Consider the following 20,160-nt stretch of genomic DNA (forward strand, 5'->3'; position numbering starts at 1 on the left):
AAATGGTATGAAGACGATGTTGAATATAATCATATTTGATTGATATTTTATGATTTGTATTCAACTTTGACAATTGCTGTAGAGTACTTTTATTGGATTGCTTGTTATCTGTGACTCTTCTACAGAGTTTACATATGGTAAAAAGCTGTATTTTGCAAAACATGGAGATGCCGGGGATTGAACCCAGGGCCTCATACATGCAAAGCATGTGCTCTACCACTGAGCTACATCCCCTATGAGATGCTATATTTTTATGCACAAGTGATTGCAGCTTTACTTTTCACTAGAGATTTACTACTTTTCAGTGTTATTAGGGACATCTTAGAGGATGGAAGTATAACCATTATACCATGCTTGACTTCAAGGACTTTATGGTTTTCATTGCTGATGAGAATGCAAGTAGATGCCCATTCCGAACATTGGAATGCTCTTAAAGTTCTCCATCAGAGAATGGTTTATCATCAGAATCCCCTACTTTTACTAATGAATGGTGTGGATATTGATCAAGTTTTGCTAACTAGAGGGCTTTCTTACATTCTGTTTGGTCATCAGTGTCAGAACTTAGTAGAAGTGCACAAAGGATGCATGCTATTACTGCCTCTTGGGCTAGCTAGCTAATGCTTCACCAGACAATCTAGCTACAGTTGATATGTTGTCATCAATCCTTGCTTTGAAATTTCATTAAGTGCTTGCCCTCCAAGCCCATGTCCATCCTCTTTTTGTTCACAAAGTGTTTGAATATGTCTCTCAATCTTAATCAATTAGTTTTACTATATTATTTGTCTCGCTCTTTTATTAAACTTTTCTCAGGTAGTCGCCTTCAGTTCCCACAGAAAATAAAAAAAAAATATTTCCTACTTTCCATATGTTTTCCCTCAGTGTAGGAGAATGGCAATAGGCATTCAATGGGAACTTTAGTTTGAAAAATGGTATGAAGAAGATGTTGAAAATAATCATATTTGATTGATTTTTTATGATTTGTATTCAACTTTGACTATTGCTGTAGATTACTTTTATTGGTTTGCTTGTTATCTGTGGCTCTTCTAGAGAGTTTACATATGGTAAAAAGCTGTATTTTGCAAAACATGGAGATGCCTGGGATTGAACCCGGGGCCTCCTACATGCAAAGCACTGAGCTACATCCCCTTAGAGCTGCTATTTTCTTATGCAAAAGTGATTGCAGCTTTACATTTCACTAGAGATTTACTACTTTTCAGTGTTATTAGGGACATCTTAGAGGATGGAAGTATAACCATTATACCATGCTTGACTTCAAGGACTTTATGGTTTTCATTGCTGATGAGAATGCAAGGAGATGCCCATTCCGAACATTGGAATGCTCTTAAAGTTCTCCATCAGAGACTGGTTTATCATCAGAATCCCCTACTTTTACTAATGAATGGTGTAGATATTGATCAAGTTTTGCTAAATAGAGGGCTTTCTTACATTCTGTTGGTCATCAGTGTCAGAATTTAGTAGAAGGGCACAAAGGATGCATGCTATGACTGCCTCTTGGGCATTGCTAACTAATGCTTCACCAGACAATCTATCTAGAGTTGATATGTTGTCATCATTCCATTCTTTGAAATTTCATTAAGTGCTTGCCCTCCAAGCCCTTGTCCATCCTCTTTTTGTTCACAAAGTGTTTAAACTTGTCTCTCAATCTTAATCAATTAGTTTTACTATATTATTTGTCTCGCTCTTTTATTAAACTTTGCTCAGGTAGTCGCCTTCAGTTCCCACTGAAAATAAAAAATCTATTTCCTACTTACCATATGTTTTCCCTCAGTGTAGGAGAATGGCTATAGGCATTCAATGGGAACTTTACTTTGAATAATGGTATGAAGACGATGTTGAATATAATCATATTTGATTGATTTTTTAAGATTTGTATTCAACTTTGACTGTTGCTGTCGAGTACTTTTATTGGATTGTTTGTTATCTGTGGCTCGTCTAGAGAGTTTACATATGGTAAAAAGCTGCATTTTGCAAAACATGGAGATGCCGGGGATTGAACCCGGGGCCTCATACATGCAAAGCATGCGCTCTACCACTGAGCTACATCCCCTATGTGCTGCTATATGTTTATACAAAAGTGATTGCAGCTTTACTTTTCACTAGAAATTTACTACTTTTCAGTGTTATTAGAGACATCTTAGAGGATGGAAGTATAACCATTATACCATGCTTGACTTCAAGGACTTTATGGTTTTCATGGCTGATGAGAATGCAAGGAGATGCCCATTCCAAACATTGGAATGCTCTTAAAGTTCTCCTTCAGAGACTGGTTTATCATCAGAATCCCCTACTTTTACTAATGAATGGTGTAGATATTGATAAAGTTTTGCTATCTAGAGGGCATTCTTACATTCTGTTTGGTCATCAGTGTCAGAATTTAGTAGAAGGGCACAAGGGATGCATGCTATGATTGCCTCTTGGGCATTGCTAACTAATGCTTCACCAGACAATCTATCTAGAGTTGATATGTTGTCATCATTCCATGCTTTGAAATTTCATTAAGTGCTTGCCCTCCAAGCCCTTGTCCATCCTCTTTCTGTTCACAAAGTGTTTGAACTTGTCTCTCAATCTTAATCAATTAGTTTTACAATATCATTTGTCTCACTCTTTTATTAAACTTTGCTCAGGTAGTCGCCTTCAGTTCCCACTGAAAATAAAAAAAACTATTCCCTATTTTCCATATGTTTTCCCTCAGTGTAGGAGAATGGCAATAGGCATTCAATGGGAACTTTACTTTGAAAAATGGTATGAAGAAGATGTTGAAAATAATCATATTTGATTGATTTTTTATGATTTGTATTCAACTTTGACTATTGCTGTAGATTACTTTTATTGGTTTGCTTGTTATCTGTGTCTCTTCTAGAGAGTTTACATATGGTAAAAAGCTGTATTTTGCAAAACATGGAGATGCCTGGGATTGAACCCGGGGCCTCCTACATGCAAAGCACTGAGCTACATCCCCTTAGAGCTGCTATTTTCTTATGCAAAAGTGATTGCAGCTTTACATTTCACTAGAGATTTACTACTTTTCAGTGTTATTAGGGACATCTTAGAGGATGGAAGTATAACCATTATACCATTCTTGACTTCAAGGACTTTATGGTTTTCATGGCTGATGAGAATGCAAGGAGATGCCCATTCCGAACATTGGAATGCTCTTAAAGTTCTCCATCAGAGACTGGTTTATCATCAGAATCCCCTACTTTTACTAATGAATGGTGTAGATATTGATCAAGTTTTGCTAACTAGAGTGCTTTCTTACATTCTGTTGGTCATCAGTGTCAGAATTTAGTAGAAGGGCACAAAGGATGCATGCTATGACTGCCTCTTGGGCATTGCTAACTAATGCTTCACCAGACAATCTATCTAGAGTTGATATGTTGTCATCATTCCATGCTTTGAAATTTCATTAAGTGCTTGCCCTCCAAGCCCTTGTCCATCCTCTTTTTGTTCACAAAGTGTTTAAACTTGTCTCTCAATCTTAATCAATTAGTTTTACTATATTATTTGTCTTGCTCTTTTATTAAACTTTGCTCAGGTAGTCGCCTTCAGTTCCCACTGAAAATAAATAATCTAATTCCTACTTACCATATGTTTTCCCTCAGTGTAGGAGAATGGCTATAGGCATTCAATGGGAACTTTACTTTTTAAAATGGTATGAAGACAATGTTGAATATAATCATATTTGATTGATTTTTTATGATTTGTATTCAACTTTGACTGTTGCTGTACAGTACTTTTATTGGATTGCTTGTTATCTGTGGCTCTTCTAGAGAGTTTACATATGGTAAAAAGCTGCATTTTGCAAAACATGGAGATGCCGGAGATTGAACCCGGGGCCTCATACATGCAAAGCATGCGCTCTACCACTGAGCTACATCCCCTATGAGCTGCTATATTTTTATACAAAAGTGATTGCAGCTTTACTTTTCACTAGAAATTTACTACTTTTCAGTGTTATTACAGACATCTTAGAGGATGGAAGTATAACCATTATACCATGCTTGACTTCAAGGACTTTATGGTTTTCATGGCTGATGAGAATGCAAGGAGATGCCCATTCCAAACATTGGAATGCTCTTAAAGTTCTCCATCAGAGACTGGTTTATCATCAGAATCCCCTACTTTTACTAATGAATGGTGTAGATATTGATCAAGTTTTGCAAACTAGAGGGCATTCTTACATTCTGTTTGGTCATCAGTGTCAGAATTTAGTAGAAGGGCACAAAGGATGCATGCTATGACTGCCTCTTGGGCATTGCTAACTAATGCTTCACCAGACAATCTATCTAGAGTTGATATGTTGTCATCATTCCATGCTTTGAAATTTCATTAAGTGCTTGCCCTCCAAGCCCTTGTCCATCCTCTTTCTGTTCACAAAGTGTTTGAACTTGTCTCTCAATCTTAATCAATTAGTTTTACTATATCATTTGTCTCACTCTTTTATTAAACTTTGCTCAGGTAGTCGCCTTCAGTTCCCACTGAAAATAAAAAAAACTATTCCCTACTTTCCATATGTTTTCCCTCAGTGTAGGAGAATGGCAATAGGCATTCAATGGGAACTTTACTTTGAAAAATGGTATGAAGAAGATGTTGAAAATAATCATATTTGATTGATTTTTTATGATTTGTATTCAACTTTGACTATTGCTGTAGATTACTTTTATTGGTTTGCTTGTTATCTGTGTCTCTTCTAGAGAGTTTACATATGGTAAAAAGCTGTATTTTGCAAAACATGGAGATGCCTGGGATTGAACCCGGGGCCTCCTACATGCAAAGCACTGAGCTACATCCCCTTAGAGCTGCTATTTTCTTATGCAAAAGTGATTGCAGCTTTACATTTCACTAGAGATTTACTACTTTTCAGTGTTATTAGGGACATCTTAGAGGATGGAAGTATAACCATTATACCATGCTTGACTTCAAGGACTTTATGGTTTTCATGGCTGATGAAAATGCAAGGAGATGCCCATTCAAAACATTGGAATGCTCTTAAAGTTCTCCATCAGAGACTGGTTTATCTTCAGAATCCCCTACTTTTACTAATGAATGGTGTAGATATTGATCAAGTTTTGCTAACTAGAGGGCTTTCTTACATTCTGTTGGACATCAGTGTCAGAATTTAGTAGAAGGGAACAAAGGATGCATGCTATGATTGCCTCTTGGGCATTGCTAACTAATGCTTCACCAGACAATCTATCTAGAGTTGATATGTTGTCATCATTCCATGCTTTGAAATTTCATTAAGTGCTTGCCCTCCAAGCCCTTGTCCATCCTCTTTTTGTTCACAAAGTGTTTAAACTTGTCTCTCAATCTTAATCAATTAGTTTTACTATATTATTTGTCTCGCTCTTTTATTAAACTTTGCTCAGGTAGTCGCCTTCAGTTCCCACTGAAAATAAAAAATCTATTTCCTACTTACAATATGTTTTCCCTCAGTGTAGGAGAATGGCTATAGGCATTCAATGGGAACTTTACTTTGAAAAATGGTATGAAGACGATGTTGAATATAATCATATTTGATTGATTTTTTATGATTTGTATTCAACTTTGACTGTTGCTGTCGAGTACTTTTATTGGATTGTTTGTTATCTGTGGCTCTTCTAGAGAGTTTACATATGGTAAAAAGCTGCATTTTGCAAAACATGGAGATGCCGGGGATTGAACCCGGGGCCTCATACATGCAAAGCATGCGCTCTACCACTGAGCTACATCCCCTATGAGCTGCTATATTTTTATACAAAAGTGATATCAGCTTTACTTTTCACTAGAAATTTACTACTTTTCAGAGTTATTAGAGACATCTTAGAGGATGGAAGTATAACCATTATACCATGCTTGACTTCAAGGACTTTATGGTTTTCATGGCTGATGAGAATGCAAGGAGATGCCCATTCCAAACATTGGAATGCTCTTAAAGTTCTCCATCAGAGACTGGTTTATCATCAGAATCCCCTACTTTTACTAATGAATGGTGTAGATATTGATCAAGTTTTGCAAACTAGAGGGCATTCTTACATTCTGTTTGGTCATCAGTGTCAGAATTTAGTAGAAGGGCACAAAGGATGCATGCTATGACTGCCTCTTGGGCATTGCTAACTAATGCTTCACCAGACAATCTATCTAGAGTTGATATGTTTTCATCATTCCATGCTTTGAAATTTCATTAAGTGCTTGCCCTCCAAGCCCTTGTCCATCCTCTTTCTGTTCACAAAGTGTTTGAACTTGTCTCTCAATCTTAATCAATTAGTTTTACTATATCATTTGTCTCACTCTTTTATTAAACTTTGCTCAGGTAGTCGCCTTCAGTTCCCACTGAAAATAAAAAAAACTATTCCCTACTTTCCATATGTTTTCCCTCAGTGTAGGAGAATGGCAATAGGCATTCAATGGGAACTTTACTTTGAAAACTGGTATGAAGAAGATGTTGAAAATAATCATATTTGATTGATTTTTTATGATTTGTATTCAACTTTGACTATTGCTGTAGATTACTTTTATTGGTTTGCTTGTTATCTGTGTCTCTTCTAGAGAGTTTACATATGGTAAAAAGCTGTATTTTGCAAAACATGGAGATGCCTGGGATTGAACCCGGGGCCTCCTACATGCAAAGCACTGAGCTACATCCCCTTAGAGCTGCTATTTTCTTATGCAAAAGTGATTGCAGCTTTACATTTCACTAGAGATTTACTACTTTTCAGTGTTATTAGGGACATCTTAGAGGATGGAAGTATAACCATTATACCATGCTTGACTTCAAGGACTTTATGGTTTTCATGGCTGATGAGAATGCAAGGAGATGCCCATTCAAAACATTGGAATGCTCTTAAAGTTCTCCATCAGAGACTGGTTTATCTTCAGAATCCCCTACTTTTACTAATGAATGGTGTAGATATTGATCAAGTTTTGCTAACTAGAGGGCTTTCTTACATTCTGTTGGTCATCAGTGTCAGAATTTAGTAGAAGGGCACAAAGGATGCATACTATGATTGCCTCTTGGGCATTGCTAACTAATGCTTCACCAGACAATCTATCTAGAGTTGATATGTTGTCATCATTCCATGCTTTGAAATTTCATTAAGTGCTTGCCCTCCAAGCCCTTGTCCATCCTCTTTTTGTTCACAAAGTGTTTAAACTTGTCTCTCAATCTTAATCAATTAGTTTTACTATATTATTTGTCTCGCTCTTTTATTAAACTTTGCTCAGGTAGTCGCCTTCAGTTCCCACTGAAAATAAAAAATCTATTTCCTACTTACAATATGTTTTCCCTCAGTGTAGGAGAATGGCTATAGGCATTCAATGGGAACTTTACTTTGAAAAATGGTATGAAGACGATGTTGAATATAATCATATTTGATTGATTTTTTATGATTTGTATTCAACTTTGACTGTTGGTGTCGAGTACTTTTATTGGATTGCTTGTTATCTGTGGCTCTTCTAGAGAGTTTACATTTGGTAAAAAGCTGCATTTTGCAAAACATGGAGATGCCGGGGATTGAACCCGGGGCCTCATACATGCAAAGCATGCGCTGTACCACTGAGCTACATCCCCTATGAGCTGCTATATTTTTATACAAAAGTGATTGCAGCTTTACATTTCACTAGAGATTTACTACTTTTCAGTGTTATTAGGGACATCTTAGAGGATGGAAGTATAACCATTATACCATGCTTGACTTCAAGGACTTTATGGTTTTCTTGGCTGATGAGAATGCAAGGAGATGCCCATTCCGAACATTGGAATGCTCTTAAAGTTCTCCATCAGAGACTGGTTTATCATCAGAATCCCCTACTTTTACTAATGAATGGTGTAGATATTGATCAAGTTTTGCAAACTAGAGGGCATTCTTACATTCTGTTTGGTCATCAGTGTCAGAATTTAGTAGAAGGGCACAAAGGATGCATGCTATGACTGCCTCTTGGGCATTGCTAACTAATGCTTCACCAGACAATCTATCTAGAGTTGATATGTTGTCATCATTCCATGCTTTGAAATTTCATTAAGTGCTTGCCCTCCAAGCCCTTGTCCATCCTCTTTCTGTTCACAAAGTGTTTGAACTTGTCTCTCAATCTTAATCAATTAGATTTACTATATCATTTGTCTCACTCTTTTATTAAACTTTGCTCAGGTAGTCGCCTTCAGTTCCCACTGAAAATAAAAAACACTATTCCCTACTTTCCATATGTTTTCCCTCAGTGTAGGAGAATGGCAATAGGCATTCAATGGGAACTTTACTTTGAAAAATGGTATGAAGAAGATGTTGAAAATAATCATATTTGATTGATTTTTTATGATTTGTATTCAACTTTGACTATTGCTGTAGAATACTTTTATTGGTTTGCTTGTTATCTGTGTCTCTTCTAGAGAGTTTACATATGGTAAAAAGCTGTATTTTGCAAAACATGGAGATGCCTGGGATTGAACCCGGGGCCTCCTACATGCAAAGCACTGAGCTACATCCCCTTAGAGCTGCTATTTTCTTATGCAAAAGTGATTGCAGCTTTACATTTCACTAGAGATTTACTACTTTTCAGTGTTATTAGGGACATCTTAGAGGATGGAAGTATAACCATTATACCATGCTTGACTTCAAGGACTTTATGGTTTTCATGGCTGATGAGAATGCAAGGAGATGCCCATTCCAAACATTGGAATGCTCTTAAAGTTCTCCATCAGAGACTGGTTTATCATCAGAATCCCCTACTTTTACTAATGAATGGTGTAGATATTGATCAAGTTTTGCTAACTAGAGGGCTTTCTTACATTCTGTTGGTCATCAGTGTCAGAATTTAGTAGAAGGGCACAAGGGATGCATGCTATGATTGCCTCTTGGGCATTGCTAACTAATGCTTCACCAGACAATCTATCTAGAGTTGATATGTTGTCATCATTCCATACTTTGAAATTTCATTAAGTGCTTGCCCTCCAAGCCCTTGTCCATACTCTTTTTGTTCACAAAGTGTTTGAACTTGTCTCTCAATCTTAATCAATTAGTTTTACTATATTATTTGTCTCGCTCTTTTATTAAACTTTGCTCAGGTAGTCGCCTTCAGTTCCCACTGAAAATAAAAAATCTATTTCCTACTTACAATATGTTTTCCCTCAGTGTAGGAGAATGGCTATAGGCATTCAATGGGAACTTTACTTTGAAAAATGGTATGAAGACGATGTTGAATATAATCATATTGGATTGATTTTTTATGATTTGTATTCAACTTTGACAATTGCTGTAGAATACTTTTATTGGATTGCTTGTTATCTGTGACTCTTCTACAGAGTTTACATATGTTAAAAAGCTGCATTTTGCAAAACATGGAGATGCCGGGGATTGAGCCCGGGGCCTCATACATACAAAGCATGCGCTCTACCACTGAGCTACAACCACTATGAGCTGCTATATTTTTATACAAAAGTGATTGCAGCTTTACATTTCACTAGAGATTTACTACTTTTCAGTGTTATTAGGGACATCTTAGAGGATGGAAGTATAACCATTATACCATGCTTGACTTCAAGGACTTTATGGTTTTCATGGCTGATGAGAATGCAAGGAGATGCCCATTCCAAACATTGGAATGCTCTTAAAGTTCTCCATCAGAGACTGGTTTATCATCAGAATCACCTACTTTTACTAATGAATGGTGTAGATATTGATCAAGTTTTGCTAACTAGAGGGCTTTCTTACATTCTGTTTGGTCATCAGTGTCAGAATTTAGTAGAAGGGCACAAGGGATGCATGCTATGACTGTCTCTTGGGCATTGCTAACAAATGCTTCACCAGACAATCTATGTAGAGTTGATATGTTGTCATCATTCTAAGCTTTGAAATTTCATTAAGTGCTTGCCCTCCAAGCCCTTGTCCATCCTCTTTTTGTTCACAAAGTGTTTGAACTTGTCTCTCATTTTAATCAATTAGTTTTACTATATTATTTGTCTCGCTCTTTTATTAAACTTTGCTCTGGTAGTCGCCTTCAGTTCCCACTGAAATAAAAAATCTATTTCCTACTTACCATATGTTTTCCCTCAGTGTAGGAGAATGGCTATAGGCATTCAATGGGAACTTTACTTTGAAAAATGGTATGAAGACGATGTTGAAAATAATCATATTTGATTGATTTTTTATGATTTGTATTCAACTTTGACTATTGCTGTAGATTACTTTTATTGGTTTGCTTGTTATCTGTGTCTCTTCTAGAGAGTTTACATATGGTAAAAAGCTGTATTTTGCAAAACATGGAGATGCCTGGGATTGAACCCGGGGCCTCCTACATGCAAAGCACTGAGCTACATCCCCTTAGAGCTGCTATTTCCTTATGCAAAAGTGATTGCAGCTTTACATTTCACTAGAGATTTACTACTTTTCAGTGTTATTAGGGACATCTTAGAGGATGGAAGTATAACCATTATACCATGCTTGACTTCAAGGACTTTATGGTTTTCATGGCTGATGAGAATGCAAGGAGATGCCCATTCCAAACATTGGAATGCTCTTAAAGTTCTCCATCAGAGACTGGTTTATCATCAGAATCCCCTACTTTTACTAATGAATGGTGTAGATATTGATCAAGTTTTGCTAACTAGAGGGCTTTCTTACATTCTGTTGGTCATCAGTGTCAGAATTTAGTAGAAGGGCACAAAGGATGCATGTTATGATTGCCTCTTGGGCATTGCTAACTAATGCTTCACCAGACAATCTATCTAGAGTTGATATGTTGTCATCATTCCATGCTTTGAAATTTCATTAAGTGCTTGCCCTCCAAGCCCTTGTCCATCCTCTTTTTGTTCACAAAGTGTTTAAACTTGTCTCTCAATCTTAATCAATTAGTTTTACTATATTATTTGTCTCGCTCTTTTATTAAACTTTGCTCAGGTAGTCGCCTTCAGTTCCCACTGAAAATAAAAAATCTATTTCCTACTTACAATATGTTTTCCCTCAGTGTAGGAGAATGGCTATAGGCATTCAATGGGAACTTTACTTTGAAAAATGGTATGAAGACGATGTTGAATATAATCATATTTGATTGATTTTTTTATGATTTGTATTCAACTTTGACTGTTGGTGTCGAGTACTTTTATTGGATTGCTTGTTATCTGTGGCTCTTCTAGAGAGTTTACATCTGGTAAAAAGCTGCATTTTGCAAAACATGGAGATGCCGGGGATTGAACCCGGGGTCTCAAACATGCAAAGCATGCGCTCTACCACTGAGCTACATCCCCTATGAGCTGCTATATTTTTATACAAAAGTGATTGCAGCTTTACATTTCACTAGAGATTTACTACTTTTCAGTGTTATTAGGGACATCTTAGAGGATGAAAGTATAACCATTATACCATGCTTGACTTCAAGGACTTTATGGTTTTCTTGGCTGATGAGAATGCAAGGAGATGCCCATTCCGAACATTGGAATGCTCTTAAAGTTCTCCATCAGAGACTGGTTTATCATCAGAATCCCTTACTTTTAATAATGAATGGTGGAGATATTGATCAAGTTTTGCTAACTAGAGGGCTTTCTTACATTCTGTTTGGTCATCAGTGTCAGAATTTAGTAGAAGGGCACAAGGGATGCATGCTATGACTGCCTCTTGGGCATTGCTAACTAATGCTTCACCAGACAATCTATCTAGAGTTGATATGTTGTCATCATTCCATACTTTGAAATTTCATTAAGTGCTTGCCCTCCAAGCCCTTGTCCATCCTCTTTTTGTTCACAAAGTGTTTGAACTTGTCTCTCAATCTTAATCAATTAGTTTTACTATATTATTTGTCTCGCTCTTTTATTAAACTTTGCTCAGGTAGTCGCCTTCAGTTCCCACTGAAAATAAAAAATCTATTTCCTACTTACCACATGATTTCCCTCAGTGTAGGAGAATGGCAATAGGCATTCAATGGGAACTTTACTTTGAAAAATGCTATGAAGACGATGTTGAATATAATCATATTGGATTGATTTTTTATGATTTGTATTCAACTTTGACAATTGCTGTAGAATACTTTTATTGGATTGCTTGTTATCTGTGACTCTTCTACAGAGTTTACATATGGTAAAAAGCTGCATTTTGCAAAACATGGAGATGCCGGGGATTGAACCCGGGGCCTCATACATGCAAAGCATGCGCTCTACCACTGAGCTACATCCCCTATGAGCTGCTATATTTTTATACAAAAGTGATTGCAGCTTTTCATTTCACTAGAGATTTACTACTTTTCAGTGTTATTAGGGACATCTTAGAGGATGGAAGTATAACCATTATACCATGCTTGACTTCAAGGACTTTATGGTTTTCATGGCTGATGAGAATGCAAGGAGATGCCCATTCCAAACATTGGAATGCTCTTAAAGTTCTCCATCAGAGACTGGTTTATCATCAGAATCCCCTACTTTTACTAATGAATGGTGTAGATATTGATCAAGTTTTGCTAACTAGAGGGCTTTCTTACATTCTGTTGGTCATCAGTGTCAGAATTTAGTAGAAGGGCACAAGGGATGCATGCTATGATTGCCTCTTGGGCATTGCTAACTAATGCTTCACCAGACAATCTATCTAGAGTTGATATGTTGTCATCATTTCATACTTTGAAATTTCATTAAGTGCTTGCCCTCGAAGCCCTTGTCCATCCTCTTTTTGTTCACAAAGTGTTTGAACTTGTCTCTCAATCTTAATCAATTAGTTTTACTATATTATTTGTCTCGCTCTTTTATTAAACTTTGCTCAGGTAGTCGCCTTCAGTTCCCACTGAAAATAAAAAATCTATTTCCTACTTACCATATGATTTCCCTCAGTGTAGGAGAATGGCAATAGGCATTCAATGGGAACTTTACTTTGAAAAATGGTATGAAGACGATGTTGAATATAATCATATTGGATTGATTTTTTATGATTTGTATTCAACTTTGACAATTGCTGTAGAATACTTTTATTGGATTGCTTGTTATCTGTGACTCTTCTACAGAGTTTACATATGGTAAAAAGCTGCATTTTGCAAAACATGGAGATGCCGGGGATTGAACCCGGGGCCTCATACATGCAAAGCATGCGCTCTACCACTGAGCTACATCCCCTATGAGCTGCTATATATTTATACAAAAGTGATTGCAGTTTTACATTTCACTAGAGATTTACTACTTTTCAGTGTTATTAGGGACATCTTAGAGGATGGAAGTATAACCATTATACCATGCTTGACTTCAAGGACTTTATGGTTTTCATGGCTGATGAGAATGCAAGGAGATGCCCATTCCAAACATTGGAATGCTCTTAAAGTTCTCCATCAGAGACTGGTTTATCATCAGAATCCCCTACTTTTACTAATGAATGGTGTAGATATTGATCAAGTTTTGCTAACTAGAGGGCTTTCTTACATTCTGTTTGGTCATCAGTGTCAGAATTTAGTAGAAGGGCACAAGGGATGCATGCTATGACTGTCTCTTGGGCATTGCTAACTAATGCTTCACCAGACAATCTATGTAGAGTTGATATGTTGTCATCATTCTAAGCTTTGAAATTTCATTAAGTGCTTGCCCTCCAAGCCCTTGTCCATCCTCTTTTTGTTCACAAAGTGTTTGAACTTGTCTCTCATTCTTAATCAATTAGTTTTACTATATTATTTGTCTCGCTCTTTTATTAAACTTTGCTCTGGTAGTCGCCTTCAGTTCCCACTGAAAATAAAAAATCTATTTCCTACTTACCATATGTTTTCCCTCAGTGTAGGAGAATGGCTATAGGCATTCAATGGGAACTTTACTTTGAAAAATGGTATGAAGACGATGTTGAATATAATCATATTTGATTGATTTTTTATGATTTGTATTCAACTTTGACTGTTGCTGTAGAGTACTTTTATTGGATTGCTTGTTATCTGTGGCTCTTCTAGAGAGTTTACATATGGTAAAAAGCTGCATTTTGCAAAACATGGAGATGCCGGGGATTGAACCCTTGTCCTCATATATGCACTCTACCACCGAGCTACATCCCCTATGAGATGCTATATATTTATGCACAAGTGATTGCAGCTTTACATTTCACTAGAGATTTACTACTTTTCAGTGTTATTAGGGACATCTTAGAGGATGGAAGTATAACCATTATACCATGCTTGACTTCAAGGACTTTATGGTTTTCATTGCTGATGAGAATTCCGAACATTGGAATGCTCTTAAAGTTCTCCATCAGAGAATGGTTTATCATCAGAATCCCCTACTTTTACTAATGAATGGTGTAGATATTGATCAAGTTTTGCTAACTAGAGGGCATTCGTACATTCTGATTGGTCATCAGTGTCAGAATTTAGTAGAAGGGCACAAAGGATGCATGCTATGACTGCCTCTTGTGCATTGCTAACTAATGCTTCACCAGACAATCTATCTAGAGTTGATATGTTGTCATCATTCCATGCTTTAAAATTTCATTAAGCGCTTGCCCTCCAAGCCCTTGTCCATCCTCTTTCTGTTCACAAAGTATTTGAACTTGTCTCTCAATCTTAATCAATTAGTTTTACTATATTATTTGTCTCACTCTTTTATTAAACTTTGCTCAGGTAGTCGCCTTCAGTTCCCACTGAAAATAAAAAAAACTATTCCCTACTTTCCATATGTTTTCCCTCAGTGTATGAGAATGGCTATAGGCATTCAATGGGAACTTTACTTTGAAAAATGCTATGAAGAAGATGTTGAAAATAATCATATTTGATTGATTTTTTATGATTTGTATTCAACTTTGACTATTGCTGTAGATTACTTTTATTGGTTTGCTTGTTATCTGTGTCTCTTCTAGAGAGTTTACATATGGTAAAAAGCTGTATTTTGCAAAACATGGAGATGCCTGGGATTGAACCCGGGGCCTCCTACATGCAAAGCACTGAGCTATATCCCCTTAGAGCTGCTATTTTCTTATGCAAAAGTGATTGCAGCTTTACATTTCACTAGAGATTTACTACTTTTCAGTGTTATTAGGGACATCTTAGATTATGGAAGTATAACCATTAGACCATGCTTGACTTCAAGGACTTTATGGTTTTCATGGCTGATGAGAATGCAAGGAGATGCCCATTCCGAACATTGGAATGCTCTTAAAGTTCTCCATCAGAGACTGGTTTATCATCAGAATCCCCTACTTTTACTAATGAATGGTGGAGATATTGATCAAGTTTTGCTAACTAGAGGGCTTTCTTACATTCTGTTGGTCATCAGTGTCAGAATTTAGTAGAAGGGCACAAAGGATGCATGCTATGACTGCCTCTTGGGCTAGCTAGCTAATGCTTCACCAGACAATCTAGCTACAGTTGATATGTTGTCATCAATCCATGCTTTGAAATTTCATTAAGTGCTTGCCCTCCAAGCCCATGTCCATCCTCTTTTTGTTCACAAAGTGTTTGAATATGTCTCTCAATCTTAATCAATTAGTTTTACTATATTATTTGTCTCGCTCTTTTATTAAACTTTGCTAAGGTAGTCACCAACAGTTCCCACTGAAAATAAAAAATCTATTTCCTACTTACCATATGATTTCCCTCAGTGTAGGAGAATGGCAATAGGCATTCAATGGGAACTTTACTTTGAAAAATGGTATGAAGACGATGTTGAATATAATCATATTTGATTGATATTTTATGATTTGTATTCAACTTTGACAATTGCTGTAGAGTACTTTTATTGGATTGCTTGTTATCTGTGACTCTTCTACAGAGTTTACATATGGTAAAAAGCTGTATTTTGCAAAATATGGAGATGCCAGGGATTGAACCCAGGGCCTCATACATGCAAAGCATGCGCTCTACCACTGAGCTACATCCGCTATGAGCTGCTATATTTTTAATACAAAAGTGATTGCAGCTTTACATTTCACTAGAGATTTACTACTTTTCAGTGTTATTAGGGACATCTTATAGGATGGAAGTATAACCATTATACCATGCTTGACTTCAAGGACTTTATGGTTTTCATGGCTGATGAGAATGCAAGGAGATGCCCATTCCGAACATTGGAATGCTCTTAAAGTTCTCCATCAGAAACTGGTTTATCATCAGAATCCCCTACTTTTACTAATGAATGGTGTAGATATTGATCAAGTTTTGCTAACTAGAGGGCTTTCTTACATTCTGTTGGTCATCAGTGTCAGAATTTAGTAGAAGGGCACAAAGGATGCATGCTATGACTGCCTCTTGGGCATTGCTAATTAATGCTTCACCAGACAATCTATCTAGAATTGATATGTTGTCATCATTCCATGCTTTGAAATTTCATTAAGTGCTTGCCCTCCAAGCCCTTGTCCATCCTCTTTTTGTTCACAAAGTGTTTAAACTTGTCTCTCAATCTTAATCAATTAGTTTTACTATATTATTTGTCTCGCTCTTTTATTAAACTTTGCTCAGGTAGTCGCCTTCAGTTCCTACTGAAAATAAAAAATCTATTTCCTACTTACCATATGTTTTCCCTCAGTGTAGGAGAATGGCTATAGGCATTCAATGGGAACTTTACTTTGAAAAATGGTATGAAGACGATGTTGAATATAATCATATTTGATTAATTTTTTATGATTTGTTTTCAACTTTGACTGTTGCTGTAGAGAACTTTTATTGGATTGGTTGTTATCTGTGGCTCTTCTAGAGAGTTTACATATGGTAAAAAGCTGCATTTTGCAAAACATGGAGATGCCGGGGATTGAACCCTGGGCCTCATACATGCAAAGCATGCGCTCTACCACTGAGCTACATCCCCTATGAGCTGCTATATTTTTATACAAAAGTGATTGCAGCTTTACTTTTCACTAGAAATTTACTACTTTTCAGTGTTATTAGAGACATCTTAGAGGATGGAAGTATTACCATTATACCATGCTTGACTTCAAGGACTTTATGGTTTTCATGGCTGATGAGAATGCAAGGAGATGCCCATTCCAAACATTGGAATGCTCTTAAAGTTCTCCATCAGAGACTGGTTTATCATCAGAATCCCCTACTTTTACTAATGAATGGTGTAGATATTGATCAAGTTTTGCTAACTAGAGGGCATTCTTACATTCTGTTTGGTCATCAGTGTCAGAAATTAGTAGAAGGGCACAAAGGATGCATGCTATGACTGCCTCTTGGGCATTGCTAACTAATGCTTCACCAGACAATCTATCTAGAGTTGATATGTTGTCATAATTCCATGCTTTGAAATTTCATTAAGTGCTTGCCCTCCAAGCCCTTGTCCATCCTCTTTCTGTTCACAAAGTGTTTGAACTTCTCTCTCAATCTTAATCAATTAGTTTTACTATATTATTTGTCTCACTCTTTTATTAAACTTTGCTCAGGTAGTCGCCTTCAGTTCCCACTGAAAATAAAAAAAACTATTCCCTACTTTCCATATGTTTTCCCTCAGTGTAGGAGAATGGCATGAAGATGATGTTGAATATAATCATATTTGATTGATTTTTTATGATTTGTATTCAACTTTGACTGTTGCTGTAGAGTACTTTTATTGGATTGCTTGTAATCTGTGGCTCTTCTAGAGAGTTTACATATGGTAAAAAGCTGCATTTTGCAAAACATGGAGATGCCGGGGATTGAACCCTTGTCCTAATATATGCACTCTACCACCGAGCTACATCCCCTATGAGATGCTATATTTTTATGCACAAGTGATTACAGCTTTACATTTCACTAGAGATTTACTACTTTTCAGTGTTATTAGGGACATCTTAGAGGATGGAAGTATAACCATTATACCATGCTTGAACTTAGTAGAAGAGCACAAAGGATACATGCTATTACTGCCTCTTGGGCTAGCTAGCTAATGCTTCACCAGACAATCTAGCTACAGTTGATATGTTGTTATCAATCCATGCTTTGAAATTTCATTAATTGCTTGCCCTCCAAGCCCATGTCCATCCTCTTTTTGTTCACAAAGTGTTTGAATATGTCTCTCAATCTTAATCAATTAGTTTTACTATATTATTTGTCTCGCTCTTTTATTAAACTTTGCTCAGGTAGTCGCCTTCAGTTCCCACTAAAAATAAAAAATCTATTTCCTACTTACCATATGTTTTCCCTCAGTGTAGGAGAATGGCTATAAGCATTCAATGGGAACTTTACTTTGAAAAATGGTATGAAGACGATGTTGAATTTAATCATATTTGATTAATTTTTTATGATTTGTATTCAACTTTGACTGTTGCTGTAGAGTACTTTTATTGGATTGCTTGTTATCTGTGGCTCTTCTAGAGAGTTTACATATGGTAAAAAGCTGCATTTTGCAAAACATGGAGATGCCGGGGATTGAACCCTGGGCCTCATACATGCAAAGCATGCGCTCTACCACTGAGTTGCATCCCCTATGAGCTGCTATATTTTTATACAAAAGTGATTGCAGCTTTACTTTTCACTAGAAATTTACTACTTTTCAGTGTTATTAGAGACATCTTAGAGGATGGAAGTATTACCATTATACCATGCTTGACTTCAAGGACTTTATGGTTTTCATGGCTGATGAGAATGCAAGGAGATGCCCATTCCAAACATTGGAATGCTCTTAAAGTTCTCCATCAGAGACTGGTTTATCATCAGAATCCCCTACTTTTACTATTGAATGGTGTAGATATTGATCAAGTTTTGCTAACTAGAGGGCATTCTTACATTCTGTTTGGTCATCAGTGTCAGAACTTAGTAGAAGGGCACAAAGGATGCATGCTATGACTGCCTCTTGGGCATTGCTAACTAATGCTTCACCAGACAATCTATCTAGAGTTGATATGTTGTCATAATTCCATGCTTTGAAATTTCATTAAGTGCTTGCCCTCCAAGCTCTTGTCCATCCTCTTTCTGTTCACAAAGTGTTTGAACTTCTCTCTCAATCTTAATCAATTAGTTTTACTATATTATTTGTCTCACTCTTTTATTAAACTTTGCTCAGGTAGTCGCCTTCAGTTCCCACTGAAAATAAAAAAAAACTATTCCCTACTTTCCATATGTTTTCCCTCAGTGTAGGAGAATGGCAATAGGCATTCAATGGGAACTTTACTTTGAAAAATGGTATGAAGATGATGTTGAATATAATCATATTTGATTGATTTTTTATGATTTGTATTCAACTTTGACTGTTGCTGTAGAGTACTTTTATTGGATTGCTTGTTATCTGTGGCTCTTCTAGAGAGTTTACATATGGTAAAAAGCTGCATTTTGCAAAACATGGAGATGCCGGGGATTGAACCCTTGTCCTAATATATGCACTCTACCACCGAGCTACATCCCCTATGAGATGCTATATTTTTATGCACAAGTGATTACAGCTTTACATTTCACTAGAGATTTACTACTTTTCAGTGTTATTAGGGACATCTTAGAGGATGGAAGTATAACCATTATACCATGCTTGAACTTAGTAGAAGAGCACAAAGGATACATGCTATTACTGCCTCTTGGGCTAGCTAGCTAATGCTTCACCAGACAATCTAGCTACAGTTGATATGTTGTTATCAATCCATGCTTTGAAATTTCATTAAGTGCTTGCCCTCCAAGCCCATGTCCATCCTCTTTTTGTTCACAAAGTGTTTGAATATGTCTCTCAATCTTAATCAATTAGTTTTACTATATTATTTGTCTCGCTCTTTTATTAAACTTTGCTCAGGTAGTCACCTTCAGTTCCCACTGAAAATAAAAAATCTATTTCCTACTCACCATATGATTTCCCTCAGTGTAGGAGAATGGCAATAGGCATTCAATGGGAACTTTACTTTGAAAAATGGTATGAAGACGATGTTGAATATAATCATATTTGATTAATTTTTTATGATTTGTATTCAACTTTGACTGTTGCTGTAGAGTACTTTTATTGGATTGCTTGTTATCTGTGGCTCTTCTAGAGAGTTTACTTATGGTAAAAAGCTGTATTTTGCAAAACATGGAGATGCCGGGGATTGAACCCAGGGCCTCATACATGCAAAGCATGCGCTCTACCACTGAGCTACATTCCCTATGAGCTGCTATATTTTTAATACAAAAGTGATTGCAGCTTTACATTTCACTAGAGATTTACTACTTTTCAGTGTTATTAGGGACATCTTAGAGGATGGAAGTATAACCATTATACCATGCTTGACTTCAAGGACTTTATGGTTTTCATGGCTGATGAGAATGCAAGGAGATGCCCATTCCAAACATTGG

The 20,160-nt window shown here is 36.6% G+C and overlaps 11 non-coding genes across 11 annotated transcripts; all 11 read right to left on the bottom strand.

The window, feature by feature from the left end:
- Positions 1-162: 162 nt before the first annotated feature.
- On the bottom strand, positions 163-234 carry TRNAA-UGC (transfer RNA alanine (anticodon UGC)). The gene has a single exon. It is a non-coding gene; the product is annotated as a tRNA-Ala (tRNA).
- Positions 235-1,996: 1,762 nt separating this feature from the next.
- On the bottom strand, positions 1,997-2,068 carry TRNAA-UGC (transfer RNA alanine (anticodon UGC)). The gene has a single exon. It is a non-coding gene; the product is annotated as a tRNA-Ala (tRNA).
- A 1,762-nt stretch (positions 2,069-3,830) lies between these two features.
- On the bottom strand, positions 3,831-3,902 carry TRNAA-UGC (transfer RNA alanine (anticodon UGC)). Its single transcript has one exon. It is a non-coding gene; the product is annotated as a tRNA-Ala (tRNA).
- A 1,762-nt stretch (positions 3,903-5,664) lies between these two features.
- TRNAA-UGC (transfer RNA alanine (anticodon UGC)) lies at positions 5,665-5,736 on the bottom strand. The gene has a single exon. It is a non-coding gene; the product is annotated as a tRNA-Ala (tRNA).
- Positions 5,737-7,498: 1,762 nt separating this feature from the next.
- Positions 7,499-7,570, bottom strand: TRNAA-UGC (transfer RNA alanine (anticodon UGC)). Its single transcript has one exon. It is a non-coding gene; the product is annotated as a tRNA-Ala (tRNA).
- A 3,594-nt stretch (positions 7,571-11,164) lies between these two features.
- On the bottom strand, positions 11,165-11,236 carry TRNAA-UGC (transfer RNA alanine (anticodon UGC)). The gene has a single exon. It is a non-coding gene; the product is annotated as a tRNA-Ala (tRNA).
- Positions 11,237-12,087: 851 nt separating this feature from the next.
- Positions 12,088-12,159, bottom strand: TRNAA-UGC (transfer RNA alanine (anticodon UGC)). Its single transcript has one exon. It is a non-coding gene; the product is annotated as a tRNA-Ala (tRNA).
- Positions 12,160-13,009: 850 nt separating this feature from the next.
- TRNAA-UGC (transfer RNA alanine (anticodon UGC)) lies at positions 13,010-13,081 on the bottom strand. Its single transcript has one exon. It is a non-coding gene; the product is annotated as a tRNA-Ala (tRNA).
- Positions 13,082-15,740: 2,659 nt separating this feature from the next.
- TRNAA-UGC (transfer RNA alanine (anticodon UGC)) lies at positions 15,741-15,812 on the bottom strand. Its single transcript has one exon. It is a non-coding gene; the product is annotated as a tRNA-Ala (tRNA).
- An 851-nt stretch (positions 15,813-16,663) lies between these two features.
- TRNAA-UGC (transfer RNA alanine (anticodon UGC)) lies at positions 16,664-16,735 on the bottom strand. The gene has a single exon. It is a non-coding gene; the product is annotated as a tRNA-Ala (tRNA).
- Positions 16,736-19,898: 3,163 nt separating this feature from the next.
- On the bottom strand, positions 19,899-19,970 carry TRNAA-UGC (transfer RNA alanine (anticodon UGC)). Its single transcript has one exon. It is a non-coding gene; the product is annotated as a tRNA-Ala (tRNA).
- Between the last annotated feature and the right edge of the window lie 190 nt (positions 19,971-20,160).

This window comes from Taudactylus pleione, unplaced genomic scaffold (assembly GCF_031769625.1).
Source record: "Taudactylus pleione unplaced genomic scaffold, aTauple2 ptg000070l, whole genome shotgun sequence".
NCBI lineage: Eukaryota > Metazoa > Chordata > Amphibia > Anura > Myobatrachidae > Taudactylus > Taudactylus pleione.